This window comes from Periophthalmus magnuspinnatus, chromosome 24 (genome assembly GCF_009829125.3).
Source record: "Periophthalmus magnuspinnatus isolate fPerMag1 chromosome 24, fPerMag1.2.pri, whole genome shotgun sequence".
Classification (NCBI taxonomy): Eukaryota; Metazoa; Chordata; class Actinopteri; order Gobiiformes; family Gobiidae; genus Periophthalmus; species Periophthalmus magnuspinnatus.
Window position 1 is genome coordinate 9651348 of NC_047149.1, and position 5159 is coordinate 9656506.

A 5159-nucleotide genomic window follows, 5' to 3' on the forward strand; every position below is an offset into this window, starting at 1 on the left:
TAACCAGCCAGTCCCTTCTACATTCTGTTCAAATCCAGAGCATTTTGGAGCTGAACTTTAGAGCATGAAATACCTCTGTCCAAACTTGGGATAATCCGACCACAGCCTTTACTTTGTATCATGTGTCTCTCAAATGTGGAAGCTATCTCTCAAAAATTCTTGATATTCAGAACAAAATATTTAACTTCTTTTACCTGAGATAAATGCTTTGCTTGCTGAAATCTACACTGTTTCTTAGTCCTCGATGTTTAAACTTTTTTATGTGTAACGCGCTATGTTTGTTTTGACATGTACAGACCAGGCGTCTCTCTGATTGGTTAATCCGCCTGTCAATCATGTCTTTTGGAATCGGGCAGACAGGATACGGTTCCAGACCCACTCATCTTTGTAAAGTTCTGTCAAAGCGTGTGGTTTTGGATGGCCAGGTAACATAATTTGTACACATCAAAAATATAAAAAGGTGACTTTCCATTTATGTTGATACAGCGAAAGTATTTTTGATTAGAAGTTGATAAAAGTAATAGGTCACCATGCTATAAGATCAATGAATAGATCCTTAATTCAAAATGGAAACTGAATACATACTGTAACATAACATAATCATCACCTTTCCAGATCTAAGCTATGTAATTGTGTCAAATATTAGCCCATTTTGCATGTTTTGAACTGGTGACACGAGAAGATAAGATACAGGGATCTTCTTGTTGTTGCATGGTGAATTGTAATTTGCCTGGGTGTAACGGTTCCTGTCCGTGATTGGCTGAAGTCTCCTGAGTACATTTGCATTACAGTGAGGTCATAGTTTATGGTGTAATTCTCCCCAAAGGACCAGACTTTGTGCTGACTCAAGGAAGTGAGGTCAGCCACACTAAAGCTGTTTATTTAAATTCAAGGCTGGCCCTTTGTAATTCATATAATTGTGTTTTAGTATATTTACTTAGTGACGAAAGGGCACTGGATAGCGTATTGGTGGTGCAGTCTCTAACTTTTAGTGATTTGGTCAATTTACAATAGATAATGAATCAGGGACATTTAAAAGTAAAATGCAATGCTCTTCTGCAAATGAAGTTACTATTGTGTGCGTCCCAGGGTTGTACCATATAAAAACATGAGAAAAAAATTAGAAAGTTTTTTTCCCTTTCCTGTTTGGCCAATGCTCAAAAAATACCTGGATTGGATTAAAACTGAGTCAGATGGAAACAGTTGTATAAAAATCTAAAATGCTGCTAAAATGGTGTGAAAGTAACTACCAGTACTCTGAGCAGTACTTTTCATACTTCAGTTTTAGCAGCAGTAGCCACTTGCACTTGTAACTGATATCCTCTTTACAACACTGGCTAAAAACTAAATTTACACTTCAAATACACAGAAAATTAAAAGTAAAAAAATTAAACTAATGAACACTCCCAACTCCAAAATTTGGAAATGGTAAAGAATGAACAATCTCCCTTTGCTCAGTACCTGGGAAAAGTAAATTACATGAGTGACCTACAGCAAGTGCTACTTAAAAACCATATCGGAAGTGTGTGTTAGCATGCTAGTTGAGTTCACACTGTTCTCTGAAAGTTGTGAAAAGTACTTATAAACTCATTGCGGTGAATAATTAAGATGTTTACAAGACAAATGAATAATCTTTGAACCACTGCAAACTGTTTAAAATGTGCTACTCTAATTGTGTATTTCATGTTTTTTGGACAGTAAAAATCAGGTTAACTGGATTTCAAAGGCAGCGCTTCTTGTTACCCCTTAGCACTAGATTAAACTTTACAACATGTTGATGGAGTCTAAACCTGTTCAGTAGATAGAATAATACATGGTTCTTCCACATTGCCTTCTGTAGAGCTGGTGAATTTATGATGCCAGCGGTTGGAGGTGCCTGAGAAGGGGACGTTAGCTAATGCCAACACAGTGAGACGTGAGCTCAGAGCTGCACATTACAGAGGCAGCTGGAAAAACAGACTCAGGTACGGCTTATTTTTCTCTGTGTGGCTGTGTGGATGGGACTAGCACCTGGTACCAGACCAGAGTGAGTCAGCAAGTACACAGTAAGGTCCTAATATGGTGTAAAGACTAGTTTTTCCTGTAAAGATAGGAAAACATGAGAACCTTTTGTTTTTCCTTTACCAAATCATATCCTGCTTAATAAAAAAAAATGCTAGAGGAGTTGCCTTGCCACCCACATTTCAACAACTACAAAAGCAAATACAGACTTTAGGAGTTATATTGTGCCAAATACAGACACGAAAACATGGGGAAGAACAAAGTAGTAAGATGGTAGCGCTTCATGTCGGCGATCTCTTTTAAGGCTCAGTTATCACTAATGATTTGAATTAGTTGTGTTGAAAATACACATAAATGTCTTAAAAGAGAAAGAAAAACTCAAATCTGTCAATTGGACAAAAAGTTGTAGCAGTGAAGACGTTTTGCTGCTCATCCATGCAGCAGAATGTCTTCACTGCTACAACTTTTACAATGGATCGTACCTGGACAACTGAGGGATTACACAGATGTCTTAAAAGAGAGAAAATGTAAATCTCACTGACTTGAACTGACATGACAGAGGAGGAGAAGATGCCTGACCTAAAAAGGAGCGTCCAACTGGAAATGCCCGAGCTAAAGAACACCAAAAAGGACAAGGACCAGAGCTGGATGAAGAAGCTCAAGAAGAAAACCAAGAACGCGTAGATTCTGTGCAGTTCCCACTCCAAGGGCCAGACAGAACCTTTTCTTTATTTTACTCATAAAATCAGAACTTATTTTACCATAAAAACAGAAGTTGTATTTATTCAAACATGCACTTAGAAATGTGTGTGCACTAAGCTGTCAATACAATAGTCTTTATAGTTCTGTACACTGACAAAAGAGCCCTTCACAGTCACTGCCTCTAACCAAGCCAAACTAAATGATGACAAAGAGTAATATGACCACTTCACCTGTTTTTGTGGAAATATTTTTAACGATCTGAAATGATTATGTATATTAAAAACGTTTCAAAACAATAATTAGGTTCCAAAACTCCCCCCAGCCCTGGAGACTGTTAAAGGACAAAATGAGCCAGTGGTCTGTGCCAGTCCAGTCTGTGGTTAGTCGACCCACTCTCTCACATTACTCAAACATATGACTTTAGCAAAAGCAGATCTCTGAGTTTCAGCCCTGTAATCTGCTCTGAGGAGATGTTGCTAAATAAATCTTGCCAATGCCAGTGTGAATTATATTATACTAACAGTCCCAAATCCAAACCTGCATTGTGTTAAGGCTCTGTTTGTTTATTTGGATCTCATTCATGGCGAGCTATTCTGAGTCCATAATATTGCAATATAATCTATTTTTTTAAAATGTACATCTATATTATACACATATAATGATTGCATCAACCATCATAACAAAAAATGCACATCCATAGACTATGTTACATTTTAGATCCCATTTGACACATGACACATTTTTAAAGAGGGGGGTATTTTATGTCTATGGGGTATTAACTGCTAACACATAGCATATATAGATATATCATTTGCACATTTTAAATCACAATATTAATCTAAAATGACATAACAAAAGAAATAAAGTCCGGTGACCTCCGTGTTAGAAAACTTTGGTGCCCAATGGGAGCCAACGTCGCTATGAACGTCATCATAACAAAGAGTCGGCACTGCTGATGGATACGTACACATCAAACGACTTTTGAAATATGGAATCCAAGGTGACTCTTGACTATAAATTAACATGTTTTAGTGTTAAGGGAGACTGCTGTAGAATAAATTGAAGTAGCTGGAGAGTTGGAAGTCTAGTCCAGCTTAGTCCAGTCTGGCTATGCTTTCGTTGTAGGGAGGTGGCAGTGTGGAGCTGGTCCAGCACAGAAATGCACTTTGTCTTTTTTGCATGAACACTTGAGAGCAAGACACAAACATGGAGAGAATATGCAACCCGGAGTGTGAATTAAACTTGAAACCTTTTTGTTATGACTTGTGAGTCAGGAATGCTTACCATATTACCACCTATAGTTTGTTTCTTCTTCCTGGCAATCAATCACAATCACCTGCTATCTTTGTCACACCAGTTCCTCTATAGTCATTCATATCATAAACACACTCCTCCTCCACCGCAGCAGAAAAATCCTCAACCCTCTCAGCCTCTCCATCTCCCTCCCTTCACCTCCACCAGTATCTACAGATTTGGGTAGTTGTATCTCTGGCTTAACTTTTGCTTCCTCCCATGGGTGCCATATGTGGTTCCTCTTTACATGGCTAGCTCCTGGGTGAGTTGGGGGTCTGTGTCAGTGATTTATGGTCCACATACTGAAACAGTTTGGGCTGGACTCCAGGTGGCCTTTCCCACTTCTCTCAGAGAAACTGACACATAGGGACTTACACTATAGGATGAATAAAGCAGCTGAATGGCACATATTCTAGAAGTCATCCTGTATTTTTAAGTTTGAGCTGTAGTTTGAGTCAGGCCAGGATAGGGTAGGTAGAATAAAAAGTGCTTACAATGATTACCGATTTAGGCCTAGACCTATACTATAATTACCAAGGGTACCCTATTCAATTTTGTCACTGTATTGCTTCCAACAGTTAAAAAAATAAAGAAAAACATGTGTAAAATCTAAACAAATAAATAGTCGATATATGTTTGAAAAAATTGAGTGAAGATTTGTGACTTCCCATTTCCATCACAGCAGGCTAAAAGCACTGGATTTGGGCAGATTCTTGGATCAGTTTTGGTTACAGGAGAAATGATTTGACAGCTTGTTCAGTTCCAGAAACCCTACTAAATTATGATTCAGCACATTTAACCACAGTCTACATAGCCCATTTCCCACAATGCATTGTGTACACAAGTGTCACTTTGAATTTAAACATCTCATTCTTGCATAATATTTAAGGGTGTTATGTAAGACTTCTGTACAGTCACTAAACATGTCTAAGCTATTACGTGTTTAAGTAACACAACCTAATAGACTTCAGTACAAACTTGAGTTAATTATAGTCACATTCTAAAACAAGTTGAGATTTAGCAGAGTGGCAGTACACCGCAAAAATCTAACAAGATGGCTGAACATGTGTTTTGAATTAATGACAAAAACACCACTCCCGTTCTTATGAGGTAACAATAGCCCTCTGGAGCTAGAGTAGAGTACAGTAAGTACCACAAGACAC